General features: G+C 38.6%; 1 pseudogene across 1 annotated transcript in view; it reads left to right on the forward strand.

Annotated features, from left to right (window-relative positions):
- Positions 1-16,457, forward strand: part of LOC309969792 — a 34,032-nt pseudogene that overhangs the window by 13,543 nt on the left and 4,032 nt on the right. The window contains exons 5-7 of the transcript in view: positions 645-777; positions 4,077-4,200; positions 7,563-7,623. The product of the transcript in view is annotated as an uncharacterized misc_RNA (transcript). The remainder of the gene's footprint in view (positions 1-644; positions 778-4,076; positions 4,201-7,562; positions 7,624-16,457) is intronic.

The raw sequence follows: 16,457 nt of genomic DNA on the forward strand, positions 1-16,457 counted from the left end.
AATGATAATGATGTGTCAGTGTTGGTTCGTGAATTCTAACAAGTGAAGCACACTGGTATGGCATATAGATAATGGGGAAGGCTGTGAGGGATGTAGGAGAGAGGGTATAAGTGGGAACTCAGTACATTTGGCTCACTTTTGCTGTGAATCTCAAACTGCTCTAAAACTAGTCTACTAATTTAAAAAAAAGTGTGTGTTGCTGACACTTGAATAACCAAACAGATCCATCGAATAGAGTACATAAATAAGCCAAATACTTAAAAGAATATTTATCAGTGCAAGCCATCCTTCCTATATGTAGATATTCAAGAAGTATTTATTTTTGTGTCTATTTTCAGGCACTATGCTTGGAGCTGGCAATACCGTGGTAGGCAAAATTGATGTGGTCCCTGCCTTCTGGGAGTTTAGAGTCAGGTTAGGAGACCAACATGAAATAAACAAACATAGAAATAACTATATAGAAGTGAACTTATTTTCTTCCATCTAATCTCTCTAGAAGAAAGGATTGTAATATCGCTTGTAAACTCCAGAGGAGGAAACTTTACTTTGAATCTCATATGTTAGCATCACAGGGTTTGAATAAATGGATAAGATAATAAAGGATTTTAAACACACGTGCTTTCTTATTTTATTCTTTCTGACACAGTTTTGAAAAGAATCTTGCTCCAGAAGAATGATTTTCCCCCTTGGATCTTTTTTAACAAACTCCAGGAACAAAATGAAGAACTTGGGCTGATTATTGACTTAACATATACTCACGGCTATTATAAGCCAGAGGTAAATGGAACCCGTAATTGAAAATGACCTTCTTTCTGATACTGTAATAATTGAGAGTAATTCAGTAGTTATCATCTTATGCTAAGGTGAATCCTGGCCTTCTTTCATGCGTTCAAAAAGAGAAGCTAGTGGTTTCCTTAAATACACATCTTTAATTGCTGTTTCAAAATGAGATTAAAGATATGAATTGAACTGTAGTATTTGGCAGTAGGCTCTAGATATGCTGAAGAAATTCTATAAGCTTCATGTTTTATATTTTGAAAATGAAGTAAACTTTCAGTAGGAATAGTAGTAGCCTAAAAGGAAAGAAAGGTATGTCCATTATGTCTTTAGCACTTATTTTAAGCAGTTGCCTGAGCATGTTTAAGCATCAGGGTAAAAGGCACTTGTTCTCTAAGTTTTATGCTTTCTTTTCCTAATATCTTCTGAAATAATACAGAAACACATGTATTCTCTTGGCCCAGGTAGGACATACCAGTGCAAAAGAATTATCCTTCTTCTGAACTGTTCCATGGCCTCGGGAGACAGTAACACCTAATATTTGTTAAGATTTGTATAGCAGTTTGCCATTTAGAAAGTTCTTTCATATCCATTGACTTTGTTAATCTTCACAACAATCCTTTGCTGTTGAAGTGGAAGTAGTACTAATACCTCCTACTGAGTGCTTACTCTGCACTGAGCTCAGAGGATAGACAACTACAATTACTAATTTTACAGACGATGAAACTGACTGTCGGAAAAGGAAGAACTGAAATTTCAACTCAGTTATTCCTCTTTTTTTTATTGTGGTAAAATATACATAAATCATATTTATTTTAACCATTTATAAATATGCAGTTCAGAGGCATTAAATACAGTCACAGTGTTGTGTAACCATCACCACTGTCAATAACAAAACTTTTTCATCATCCTCAACAAAAACTCTGTAACCATCAAACAGTAACAACCCCATTTTCCCTCCCACCAACCCTTGGTAACCTCTATTCTATTTTCTGTCTCTATGAATTTGCCTATTCTAGGTACCTCGTGTAAGTGGAATCTACAACATTTATCCTTCTATGTCTGGCTTATTTCACTAAACCTAGTGTTTTCAAGGTTCATCCATGTTATGGCATGTAACAAAATGCCATTCCTTTTTTGGCTTAATAAATCCCATTGTGTGTATATAGACCATAGTTTGTTATTCAACGGTTGATTGACACTTGGTTGTTTTCCACCTTGTAGGTATTGTGAATCATGCTGCTATGATCATTGGTGTACAGATATTTGTTCAAATCCCTGCTTTCAGTTCTGTTAGATGTGCAGCGTAGGTAGTAGCAGAGTTGTTGGATCATATGGTAGCTCTACGCTTAATCTTTGAGAAAGTGCCAGACTGTTTTCTACAGTGTCGTCTTGTTTTTAAACAATTATCACAAATTTTAAGCGTATACAAAAGTATAAAAATACTGTGAGTGTTTCTTGTATACCCATGAACTCATCCAGCTTTAATATTTACCAGTTGATGGCTGTCATGTTTTATCTATACCCCCACCTGTTTCACCCCATTCCATATTATCTTGAAGCAGCTCCGAGACAACATGTAATTACACCTATACATTTTTTTAAATTAATTAATTAATTTATTATTATTATTTTTTTGGCTTTGCTGGATCTTCATTTCTGTGAGAGGGCTTTCTCTACTTGCGGCAAGAGGGGGCCACTCTTCATCGCGGTGTGTGGGCCTCTCACTATCACGGACTCTCTACTGTGGAGCACAGGCTCCGGAAGCGCAGGCTCAGTAGTTGTGGCTCACGGGCCTAGTTGCTCCACGGCATGTGGGATCTTCCCAGACCAGGCCTCGAACCCGTGTCCCCTGCCTTGGCAGGCAGATTCTTAACCACTGTGCCGCCAGGGAAGCCCCACCCATATATTTTTGGTATGTATATTTAAAATATAGGATTTTTTTTCCTTAATATCATTTTTTAATGTTAAATACCCAGAGAGTGCTCAAATTTGCAGTTGTCTCCTAAATGTCATAAAAAATTGTTTTTAATAATTTTGAATTAGATGCAAATAAGGTCCACACTTTGCCGTTGATTGTTAGGTCTCCGAAGCCTTATTTAATCAATAGGTTCTCCCTCCATGTCTCTCTCACTTTTTCTTTCCTCCTTGAATTTTATTTATAAAGAAAGCAGGTAATTTGTCCCATCTAGATTTTGATGATTACATTCCATGTGTTGTTAACATATTTTTCAATCCTTTTATTTCCTGTAAATTGGTAGTTGATCAGAATGAAGTTTGCATGTTTTGTTTTGGCAAGACAGTTTCATAGGTGATGATGTGTTCTTCCATGTAGACATATAATTATCTCCTTCTGTGATGTTAGCAGTCACTGATGATTCATACCTATGTCCATTAATTCAGTTGAGGCTTCAAAGAATGGTGAATTCTGTTGTTCTTTTTTTCACTTAATAGCTGGGTATATTTCTATCAGAAGTTTCCCCTCATCAACTATTTTGTTGCCCAGTTGTACAGGCATGATTCTCTTCTTTTATTTAACAGTTTTCAAAATAATAAGTTGATTCACAAATATCCTTCAGTGGTGACCAATTCTGTAAAATTTATTTATTCATATCACCGTGGACTCCGTTGCAGTTATTATTCTAACTGAGGCCCTATCTTTGGCCAGTTGCAGCTTTTTAGTGACTCCTGAGTCCTTTTGACATGACATCAGTTGTTTCTAGACTTTTTCAGTGGTCAGAGCTAGGAAATATTTATGGTTTTTTTTAATATTTTTAAAATATGTCTTAGGTTCCTGCTGCTACTTTCCATTTAAATTCAGAACTAGAGAATTTTCACTTATCCTTTTCTGTCTTCTATTGATAGTCTACTTTCTCCCACCTCAAGAATACCAGTTCTCAACAATGCCTGAAATTGCCTGTATTTCCTAATTCGAATCCAAGTTCTTCTGACTCTATTCTACTCCTCTCCTTAAATCACAGCCGCTTTATGGCCCTTGAAATGTAAGCTAGAACATAAATGTAGGTAGAACTGTTTATATCATTTTGACTTACATGTGCATTCATTCACAAAGATTTGCTTTTCTTTTTGCATGCCTGGTAACTGTCCGTCCTGCAGTTTTAATGAAAATCAAGTGATACTTACTGGTTAAAGCAGCTTTTGAAAAAATGGCTCTTATCAGAATGACTGACATACAAAGTTTAATGTACTCTCCTGGTTTATAGTCTGCCTTCTCTAATTAATTTTTTATTCTTTCCCTACAAAGAAATAATACATATTTTGATGGTTTTGGCTTATAGGACTTACCAGAAACTGTTCCTTATTTAAAAATTTGTACAATTGGGCATCAGATACCAGATGATGACACTATTTTTAAATTCCAAAGTGGTGTTAATGGGTTTCTGAAAGAAAACAAAGATAATGGTGAGTTGTTTTTGTTTTTTTTCCTTTACCTGATCTTTGGTATGCATTGTGAGTGGGGTTGGGGATTTTTAACATTTTTAATAGTTCTGACATTAGTGTCAAGTTGTGTTTTGTAACATTAAGGTGGAAATGTCAGATGGTGCTAATAGAGTATGGTGTTTTTCCTGTTTATGGTCACAAACAATTTAGTTTAGTTTGGAAAGTGATTTTTGTGAGAAATATGAACTGAACTAGCTTACTTATCTCTTTTCTAAAAATTTGAATGGAAAATACATTAAAAAAATTAAAATGTTCTTTTGTCCTATTTATTGGTTGAGAGGTGGAAGAAGAGGTTAAGACTCTCAGGGTCTTAGCGTATATAAAAGAGAAAACAAAAAGCAAAGGTTCGGAGTGAGACAGATCCCTAGAAGCAAAACAGAAAGAGTGGACCACAAGAGCGGCTTCCTCATCATATGTGTTTAAGATATTTTTGCTGCTTTTACACTTTGGGTGCAAGTGAGGAAGAACACTACCACCTCTTATTCTTATCTTCAGACAGGAATAACTTAAAAGGCTGGTGTTTTCTTGTTTCCGCTTTAAGATCTACTCTGTTGATAGTAGGTCTTAATAGCATGTGTATTTTAAGGATCCACTTGCCTTTTTCTAGGATCTAACTATCAGAAGGAACGTGGTGTCTGCCATGTTTTAAGACTGAGGAATCTTTTGTCTTTGGAACACCTCTGACCCCCATGAGATAGTGTTCATTTTGTCCTCTTTCTAAATTTAGCCCGAGGAGTGTGCACTTTATTAAATAAACGTAACAGACAGTAAATATTCCGTGTATATATAAAATGATGCACGTATATACATAAAACAGGGATTAGGGGAGAAGTAATAGAGATGGAGGTGGGAAGGTAGGGGATAGGAGGTGAGAGAGAGAGGGAGAAACTGGAATTTCAAGATGACTTTTCATTCTATAACCTGGTTGCTTAATGCAGGTACTAGCTCTTAAGTATCTTCAGCCCTATTCACAGATCTTCCCTGTACTCTAGCTTTAAAACTTGAGAGACTTGACCTTGTGTGTGATAACCAGGGTGTCTAGAAAGGAGGCAAATTATCTGATTTGTGTAAACTGTAGTCACAGAAATATTACCTCTTAAGATGTTAGGGTGCAGCTGCCGGCCTACTCACTTCCTCCAGGCTCCTTTGTGTGTGTTCTGTCTGTTCCACGTGGGCTAGAAGATCCTTACAAGTGCATGCAAACACGTTTGTAAACCTTGATTGTTCACATGTTATACCAAGTGTAGTCCAGTGCATATGCTGACTCCTCTGTGGGTCTTCTGCATGTAGTGGGCCAACTTCACCGTGCTCTCTGCCATTGCAGTCTCAGGACCTTAGTTATGATCCATTGGTGACTTCCTCTGCTATAAGCCCCTCCCACAGATGTCAGGCTCACTGATAATGAAGAGGAGACTATACTATCCACTCCCTAGAATTGGTAGAGACTCAGAAAATAAATTGTTTCAGGAAACACCGAGAGCCTTATAGGTTTGTTGTTAGGGCACGGGGATACAGTGGTGAGTAGAAGTCTTTGTTCAGTAGCAACTTACAGTTATCTAGGAAGATAAACATGTAGTGACTATAAGTGGGTTAATTATAATAAAAGAAGCAAGTGCAGTTGGAATATAGAGGAGAAATTGACGAAGGCCTGACTGAGGAGACAACATTTGAGCTGGGCTTGGGGGAAGAGGATTTTGCCAGAATGAGGAAAGGACAGCCCAGGTATTGGGAACAGGTACAAAAGGCACAGGGCTTGAACTTGTGATCTGGAGGGGCGGCCTCTAGTGTGACTAGAGGGTAGTGTGAAAGGGCAGAGAATTCATACATTCATTTTCAGCAAATATTTGTATAACAACTTCTAAGTTGAAGGCACTGTTCTAGGAAGTAGGAACAGAACAAAGTTCTTGCCCTTACTTACTTTACATTCTAGTGGGGGAGAGAGATAAATAAATAAATAAATATATGGAGTGTCAAGTGGTTGTAAATGCTTTGGAGAATAACAAAAGAAGATGAAGAGGTGAGGGAATGTGGTAGGTGATCAGGGAAGTCCCCTCTATTAAGATGTTGATTGAGCAGAGCCTTGAAGTGAGAAACAAGCCATTGGCTATCTGGGAGAGTGGAGATGGTGTGGGAGGGTGTGTTCTGGGAGAGTGGAGATGGGGTGGGAGGGTGTGTTCTGAAGCAGAAGGAATAGTAGGTGCAAAGTCCCTGAGGCACGACTGTGCTTGGCATGTTTGAGGACTAGTAAGGCAGCCAGTGTGGCTGGACAGGGGAATGTGAGTGATGGCAGGACAGTAGAGAATGAGATCAGGGAGGCTGGCAGGGGAAAGGAGGGAGGTGGATGATGTAGGTCCTTGTAAGTCATAGTTTGAACTTATAATTCAGTTGGAGAGACAGACTGATATTTGTTTATAAAGAGTTCTCAATGCTATGCTAAAAACTTGGGTTTTTTCTGTGATAAGTGAAGATCTTTAAACAACAGAGCAATCAGCCAAGTTTATATTTCAGAAAGATAACATCTTCCAAGTGGAGGATCAGTTGAAATAGAAGAGATTGTTAGAATTGTAGGGCAGTAGTAATCCAGGCAGGAGATATCACATGCCAGACACCACCTAGTCACAGACATAACTTTTGCAGAGATCAGCTACATGTTGTTGTTTTTTATTTACTTTCTCATATAATTTTTTTTAAGTGCTGGACCACGAAACACTGTGGCATAGTTGGACAAATCTGAGACTTGATTCTAGTCTTTTTTTCTGTTTGCCTGCTGTGCAGCTTGGACTTACGTCTCAAGCCTTACTTTTCCATTGTGAAATAAGAACGGTGCTAGTTAACCTGAGACCTCAACAAGCACATAGACCCGTGGCCTTTGAGGAGCAGTGAATGAGAGAAGGAATGGAGGTGTTTGGGACCCCAAGAGCCCTTCAGGAAACGTTTGTTCTTTTTAATATTGAGCATTAAAAGTGAAGGCATTCCATTTGTTTCACTCAAAAACAAATTCTATTCTTCTGTTAGCCTGTTTTTTTTTTTTTTGCGCTCCCTTTTTCTATAGTCAGATCAGTTCCTGATGGGCATTCTCCAGTCCACACTATTGCATCTGATTGGAGGCTATGCAAAGTTTCCCAGAGACAATGAATTTTGACTTTATAGTAGTTAATTCTTCATAGTACGTTCCTGCAAAATACTCTTTTCTTCAGAGTTTTTCCTTTTCAGGATAGTGGTCGTGTTTTGGTAACTAATAAATGCTACTCTTCAGAAAATTGTATAACTTGTGTTTAGTGTATCTACTTCGCTTACTTAATTCCATATTCCCTGTTTTATAGACAGACTTATTGGTGTCCAAAGTACCCATGGTTGAAATAGGACTGCCTACCTCATCTGCAGGTGAGTTGCCAACCCCAAGAGGCAGACCATGTTTAAATTGTTTTGTTTACAACAGTAACGTAAGCTAATGTAAGCTGAATGCAAAAAATGCAGTCAGAGAAATGTATGAAGTGGAAGGCAATTTTGCCCCCTACTTAGAGGTTACCACCAGTAATAATTTAGCACATATTTTTTCAGATGTAAAAAATGCAGATATAAGCATATACAATGGTCCCTTGGTATCTGCAGGGGATTGGTTTTAGGATTCCCCATGGATACCAAAATCCTCGGATGCTCAAGTCCCGTATGTAAAATGGTGTAGTATATTCGGCCTTCCATATCTGCAGGATATGGAACCGTTGGATATGCAGAACTGACTGTACATGTGATTTAATGGTATAGTATTTAGACATTCTGGTTTATAATTTAATACATGGTGGACCTCTTCCTATGAAAATATTTGGAGATCTCAATCTTATTTATTTATTATTATTTTTTTCCTCCAAATTTGCTTTATGTAGTTGGATATAAATTAATGAACAAAAACTTAAGCACAATACATGTAACAATTTACTAGAACCTGATACTCGAATTCTTTCAGTTTTTCTCAAACTCACCATGGGACTCGTAAGAAAAGTCCCTGAGGCACGACTATGCTTGGCATGTTTGAGGAATAGTAGGGAGGCCAGTGTGGCTGGACAGGGGAAATTCAGTGAGGGCAGGGCAGTAGAGAATGGGATCAGGGAGGCTGGCAGGGGAAAGGAGGGAGGTGGATGATGTAGGTCCTTGTAAGTCATAGTTTGAACTTATAATTCAGTTGGAGAGACAGACTGATATTTGTTTATAAAGAGTTCTCAATGCTATGCTAAAAACTTGGGCTTTATTCTGTGCTAAGTGAAGATTTTTAAGCAACAGAGCAATCCAGCCAAGTTTATATTTTAGAAAGATAACATCTTCCATGTGGAGGATCAGTTGAAATAGAAGAGATTGTTAGAATTGTAGGGCAGTAGTAATCCAGGCAGGAGATGATGAATGCCAGACACTACCTAGTCACAGACATACGTTTTGCAGAGATCAGCTACATGTTGTTGTTGTTGTTGTTTGCGGTACGCGGGCCTCTCACCGCTGCGGCCTCTCCCGCCGTGGAGCACAGGCTCCGGAAGCGCAGGCCCAGCGACCATGGCTCACGGACCCAGCCGCTCCACGGCATGCGGGATCCTCCCGGACCGGGGCATGAACCCGCGTCCCCTGCACGGGCAGGCGAACTCCTAACCACTGCGCCACCAGAGAAGCCCTTGTTTTTTATTTACTTTCTCATATAATTTTTTTAAGTGCTGGACCACGAAATACTGTGGCATATTTGGAAATATCTGAGACTCGATTCTAGTCATTTTTCTGTTTGCCTGCTGTGCAGCTTGGGCTTACGTCTCAGGCCTTACTTTTTCATTGTGAAATAAGCACGGTGTAACTTACCCGAGAACTGCACAGGCACACAGACACGTGGTGTGTGAAGAACAGTGAATGAAAGAAGGAATGGAAGTGCTTTGGGACCCCAAGAGCCCTTCAGAAACTGTTTGTTCTTTTTAATAGTGAGCATTAAAAGTGAAGGCATATTATACCCTCAGACCTACTGTAGGACATGCTGTTCTTTGCTGTTCCACTTGTGGCAGGATTCATAGTTTTTCTAACAGGTACAGATCCCTATGCCTGATACTGTGAGGAAATGTTATACTTAAGCTCCGCTCTTATCTCTCTCAGGCATTTTTTGGTATTGTCTAAAATGTAAATCCATACTGTCAACCTGCAGCATGATATAAGGCACATAATAGGAACCCAATAAATGTTTCACTGTGAGTGGAGTATAAGTTGATAGAATTTTTTTTTTGTCACCAGTGAGTAACATTTTATTGTAATTATTTCTGAAGTGGGAAGAGAATTTTAAACATTGGAAAACCCTTTCGTAACTGTTATCTCAGTTGGTCCACCCTGATAGAATATTTTTGAAGGTTGATTAGACAGATTAGATTGATTGAAAATCTTTCAATATTTTAAGTTTGCATCTCTTTCATTCCAGAAATTGTATGTCTAGAAATTTATGTATAGCTATATACACGTGTAAAGAGGTTCACATTGCAGCCATGTGTAAAGAGGTTCACACTGTAGCCGATCTGTAAAAGAGAACAAAAACAAACAAACAAACAAAAATACCTCAAACTGAAAACAACTAAAAGTCCATCAATATTGGACTGGTCTTGTAAATTATGTAATGTTAACGCAGCTATTGAAGAGAATAGAATGGTTGTACGCAAAAATTGACTGTGAAAATCACTCTCCAAGACACATTGTAGACTATGTATATAGTATGCTACTCTTCTATAAAATACAGGATATCTGTTACGTACAAATACTTACATACAAGATACAAGTGTGAATGTAAGCACTTGGGAAATATCTGACAGAACCACACAAGAAAGTGGGAGAGTGGGACAACTTTCCATGTCCCGTATGATTGGAATTCTGAAGGGTACACACACGAGCTAATGGACCTCTGCTACCAGCCTCCTGCTAAGGAGGGAAATTGCAGGCATCAAATCCTCTTTACTAATGAAGCGTCTCAGTAGGCCGACGTGATGACGTCATCTCTATGGGCGGTGGCACATGCGCAGTAGTAGGAGGTCCGCGAGCTGCGTAGGGTAACGCCTAGTCGCCTGTGGTTCATCGCCTTGTGCTGGCACCGGGGTCGCCGGGTTGGCGACTTTGGCACTCTTGGCGTTGGGTGGGCGGTATCTTGGGGGGGTCACATGAGACAGTGGCATCATGCCCGAGGGCGCTGGAGTCAGCGTCGCGGCTTTTCCGGACGTTCGTCGGCCAGGAGGAAGGGCAGAAAGCACATCTCGGAAAGGTAATACGCCTTGGCCCCTGGGCGTTGCCGTTGGAGCTCAGAACCCCTGGGCCTCGGCTTCCTCTCTTGTGCTGTTTCCTGTGACTGTTGCCCCCACGCGCTGGCCCGTCCGTGCTGTGCTAGGGGGGGTACTGGTCGTCTCGCGGCTCAGTTCACAGTAGCTGAAACGGGCAGTGTGTGATGTTCTGATTTCCCCCCATCGTTTTAAATGGGAGGCTCTGGCCATTGCTCCTCGGGTAAAATGCAGAGGGACTGTTTTTTAAGATGGGACTGTCAGTGTTGGGGACACTCCTTAATTACCAGGATGGAATCCCCTTCAGTTCCTCAAGCTGTATTGTTTTGGCACAGAAAATGTGAGTAAGAGGAACTGGAACTAAGTTTGAGTGAAAAAACGCACGGGTACTGTCGAATTTTCCATGAAAACAGTTGATTTGTGTTGCCTCTTGGAATTATAAAGGGCGTACTGTTGCTTCCTAACCGGTGTCATTTGAGAGATCTACCTCTGTACGTTCAAATGATTAATTTTGAGACTTTGCTCATGTGCGCGGTAAATGCTTTAATTCCCTAAGACCTTCCTTTCCTCCATCTCATACCCCATTAAGCCCGCTTCATTTTATCTGAATTTCTTCTGAATCTGTCAACTCTTCCTCAACATCCTAATACTGAACTTGCCTGTCTGTTGCAATTAGGTCCTAAGTAGTGTCCATATTTCTTGTTTCCTTCCAATCCATTCTTCACACAAGAAACCATAAAAGCAAGTTGGAACATTGCTCATAAACATCGCTCAGAAACATTGTTTTGAGAAGAGAAAACAAACTGTTGGCCTTTAAGACTCTGCGTGGTCTAGAATCCTCTCTGCTTCTATGACCCCACCTTATGCCACTTTTGCCCTCACTTTCTATGCTTCAGATACACTGAATTAACCTTAGTTTAACTCATCTTACAGAAGTCAGTTCAGATATTATTTTTCACTGTGATTCCTAGCATTAAGGAATTTTATTATCAGGTTTTGTATGAGGACTGAAAATAAACTGTGAAGTGGAAGAATTGAGTTTAAACTATTTCAGTCAACACGCAGGTATTAATGATACCTTAGTAGTCAGCACCGGGCTAGGTTTTATCAGGGATACAGAAGTTCTGGCCAGCTCTGGTTTTAGATATCCCTTATTTGTTGAGACCTTTGCATTGTTTTGTTGCCTTTTATCTGTTTTCAAGATGGGACAACAGGAACAAGGGAAGTATAGGTTATTACTAGGTGGGGTTGAATAAGTGGAGCAGCAAAATGCAAAGCAGAAAGAAGAGGGACCTACCCTACAGGGATATGATTTCCATTTTCAAGGCACATCCATCCTATGCAGGGAGACAGCCTAACATAAAATTTGCCTAACAAAAAATATATTAACAGGTGGAAAGACTATCTCCCAGTTGAACTGCGGATGCCTGGGACTCGTTTCATTGCTTTCAAAGTTCCTTTAAAAAAGGTGAGCAAAAGTTAATACCGTATTCTTCCAGAAATCTGAATTCACCATATAGAGCCCTGGCTCTCAACCCCGTCGTACTCCATTTTCCCTTTTTATAGCGAATACTTTTTAATACCTCCTTTACTATCCAGAAATGGAATTCATAGATAAATACAACCTACTTTTTTACTTAATTATAAAACAACAACAACAATGTACTGCCCTAACTATAAATAAAGAGTAAAGTAATTTATAAGAAAGTAATATGTATCTCAGTATGTAAATGTTTGGGGATGACTATACTAGAAATAAGAAATATTTCTAGTACCATGAATGCAATAAACTATGGACTTTGATTGATAATGATGTGTCAGTGTTGGTTCATGAATTCTCACAAATGAAGCACACTGGTATGGCATGTAGATAACAGGGAAGGCTGTGTGGGATGAAGGAGAGCAGGTATAAGTGGGAACTGTGTACTCTTTGCTCAGTTTTGCTGTGAAGTTCAAACTGCTCTAAAATTAGTCTACTAATTTAATAAACAGTGTGTGTTGCTGACACTTGAATAACCAAAGAGATCAATGGAACAGGGTACATGTATAAGCCAAATACATGAAAGAATATTTAGCAGTGAAAGCCATTCTTCCTATATGTAGATATTCAAGAAGTATTTATTTATGTGTCTATTTACAGGCACTCTGCTTGGAGCTGGCAGTACAGTGGTAGGCAAAATTGATGTGGTCCCTGCCTTCTGGGAGTTTACAGTCTGGTTAGGAGACCAAAATGAAATAAACAAACCTAGAAATAAATGTATAGAAGCGAACTTATTTTCTTCCGTCTAATCTCTCTGGAAGAAAGGATCATAATATCGCTTGTAAACTCCAGAGGAGGAAACTTTACTTTGAATCTCATATGTTAGCATCACAGGGTTTGATTAAATGGATAAGATAAAAAAGGATTTTAAACACATGTGCTTTCCTATTTTATTCTTTCTGACACAGTTTTGAAAAGAATCTTGCTCCAGAAGAATGATTTTCCCCCTTGGATCTTTTTTAACAAACTCCAAGAACACAATGAAGAACTTGGGCTGATTATTGACTTACCATATACTCACCGCTATTATAAGCCAGAGGTAAATGGAACCCGTAATTGAAAATGACCTTCTTTCTGATACTGTTATAATTGAGAGTAATTCAGTAGTTATCATCTTATGCTAAGGTGAATCCTGGCCTTCTTTCATGCCTTCAAAAAGGGAAGCTAGTGGTTTCCATAAATACACATTTGTAATTGCTGTTTCAAAATGAGATTAAAGATATGAATTGAACTGTATATTTGGCAGTAGGCTCTAGATATGCTTAAGAAATTCTATAAGCTTCCATGTTCTATATTTTGAAATTGAAGTAAACTTTTAGTAAGAATGGTAGTAGCCTAAAAGGAAAGAAAGGTATGTCCATTATGTCTTTAGCACTTATTTTAAGCAGTTGCCTGAGCGTGTTTAAGCATCACTGTAAAAGACACTTGTTCTCTAAGTTTTATGCCTCCTTTTCCTAATACCTTCTGATATAGTACAGAAACCCATATATTCTCTTGGCCCATGTAGGACATACCAGTGCAAAAGAATTATCCTTCTTCTGACCTGTTCCATGGCCTCGGGAGACAGTAACACCTAATGTTTGTTAAGATTTGTATAGCAGTTTGCCATTTAGAAAGTTCTTTCATATCCATTGACTTAGTTAATCTTCACAACAATCCTTTGCTGTTGAAGTGGAAGTAGTACTGATACCTCCTACTGAGGGCTTACTCTGCACTAAGCTCAGAGGATAGACAACTACAATTACTAATTTTATGGATGATGAAACTGACTCTCGGACAAGGAAGAATTGAAATTTCAACTCAGTTATTCCTCTTTTTTTTATTGTGGTAAAATATAGATAAATCATATATATTTTCACCATTTATAAATATGCAGTTCAGTGGCATTAAATACAGTCACAGTGTTGTGTAACTATCACCACTGTCTATAACCAAAACTTTTTCATCATCCTCAACAAAAACTCTGTAACCATCAAACAGTAACAACCCCATTATCCCTTCCACCGGCCCTTAGACACCTCTATTCTATTTTCTGTCTCTATGAATTTGCCTATTCTAGGTACCTCGTGTAAGTGGAATCTACAACATTTATCCTTCTATGTCTGGCTTATTTCACTAAACCTAGTGTTTTCAAGGTTCATCCATGTTATGGCATGTAACAAAATGCCATTCCTTTTTTGGCTTAATAAATCCCACTGTGTGTATATAGACCATAGTTTGTTATTCAACGGTTGATTGACACTTGGTTGTTTTCCACCTTGTAGGTATTGTGAATCATGCTGCTATGGTCATTGGTGTACAGATAGTTGTTAAAATCCCTGCTTTCAGTTCTGTTAGATGTGCAGCGTAGGTAGTAGCAGAGTTGTAGGATCATACGGTAGCTCTACGCTTAATCTTTGAGAAACTGCCAAACTGTTTTCTACAGTGTCGTCTTGTTTTTAAACAATTATCACAAATTTTAAACATATACAAAAGTATACAAAATACTGTGAGTGTTCCTTGTATACCCATGAACTCATCCAGCTTTAATATTTACCAACTGATGGCTGTCATGTTTTATCTATACCCCCACCTGTTTCACCTCATTCCGTATTATCTTGAAGCAGCTCCGAGACAACATGTAATTACACCTATACATTTTTTTAAATTAATTAATTAATTAATTAATTTTTGGCTGTGTTGGGTCTTCGTTTCTGTGCGAGGGCTTTCTCTAGTGGCGGCAAGCGGGGGACGCTCTTCATCTCAGTGCTCGGGCCTCTCACTATCGCGGCCTTTCGTGTTGTGGAGCACAGGCTCCAGACGCGCAGGCTCAGTAGTTGTGGCTCACGGCCCTAGTTGCTCCATGGCATGTGGGATCTTCCCAGACCAGGGCTCGAACCTGTGTTCCCTGCATTGGCAGGCAGATTCTCAACCACTGTGCCACCAGGGAAGCCCCAGGTATACATTTTTGGTATGTATATTTGAAATACAGGACTTTTATTCCTTAATATCATTTTTTAATAGTAAACACCCAGTGAGTGCTCAAATTTGCAGTTGTCTCCTGAATGTCATAAAAAATTGTTTTTAAGAATTTTGAATTAGATGCAAATAAGGTCCACACTTTGCCATTGATTGTTAGGTCTCTGAAGTCTTATTTAATCTCTAGGTTCTCCCTCCATGTCTCTCTCACTTTTTTTTTCCTTCTTGAATTTTATTTTTAAAGAAACCAGGTAATTTGTTCCATCTAGATTTTGATGATTACAGTCCATGTGTTGTTAACATATTCTTCAGTCCTTTTATTTCCTGTAAATTGGTAGTTGATCAGAATGAAGCTTGCATATTTTGTTTTGGCAAGACAGTTTCATAGGTGATGATGTGTTCTTCCATGGAGACATATAATTGTCTCTTTCTGTGATATTAGCAGTCACTGATGATTCATACCTTTATCCATTAATTCAGTTGAGGCTTCAAAGAATGGTGAATTCTGTTGTTCTTTTTTTCACGTATTAGCTGGGTATATTTGTATGAGGAGAAGATTCCCCTCATTAACTATTTGGTTGCCCAGTTATAGAGGCATGATTCTCTTCTTTTATTTAACAGTTTTCAAAATAATGAGTTGATTCACAAATATCCTCCAGTGGTGACCAGTTTTGTAAAATTTTATTTATTCCTATCACCGTGGACTCCGTTACAGTTATTATTCTAACTGAGGCCCTATCTTTGGCCAGTTGGAGCTTCTCAGTGACTCCTGAGTCCTTTTGACATGACATCAGTTGTTTCTAGACTTTTTCAGTGGTCAGAGCTAGGAAGTATGTATGTTTGTTTTTAATATTTTTAAAATATGTCTTAGGTTCCTGCTGCTACTTTCCATTTAAATTCAGAACTAGAGAATTTTCACTTATCCTTTTCTGTCTTCTATTGATAGTCTACTTTCTCCCACCTCAAGAATACCAGTTCTCAACAATGCCTGAAATTGCCTGTATTTCCTAATTCGAATCCAAGTTCTTCTGACTCTATTCTACTACTCTCCTTAAATCACAGCCGCTTTATGGCCCTTGAAATGTAAGCTAGAACATAAATGTAGGTAGAACTGTTTATATCATTTTGACTTACATGTGCATTCATTCACATAGATTTGCTTTTCTTTTTGCATGCCTGGTAACTGTCCGTTCTGCAGTTTTAATGAAAATCAAGTGATACTTACTGGTTAAAGCAGCTTTGGAAAAAATGGCTCTCATCAGAATGACTGACATACAAAGTTTAATGTACTCTCCTGGTTTATAGTCTGCCTTCTCTAATTAATTTTTTATTCTTGCCCTACAAAGGAAATAATACATATTTTCATGGTTTTGCCTTATAGGACTTATCAGAAACTATTCCTTATTTAAAAATTTGTACAATTGGGCATCAGGTGCCAGATG

Source organism: Leucopleurus acutus (assembly GCF_964270905.1).
Source record: "Leucopleurus acutus genome assembly, chromosome: 12".
NCBI lineage: Eukaryota > Metazoa > Chordata > Mammalia > Artiodactyla > Delphinidae > Leucopleurus > Leucopleurus acutus.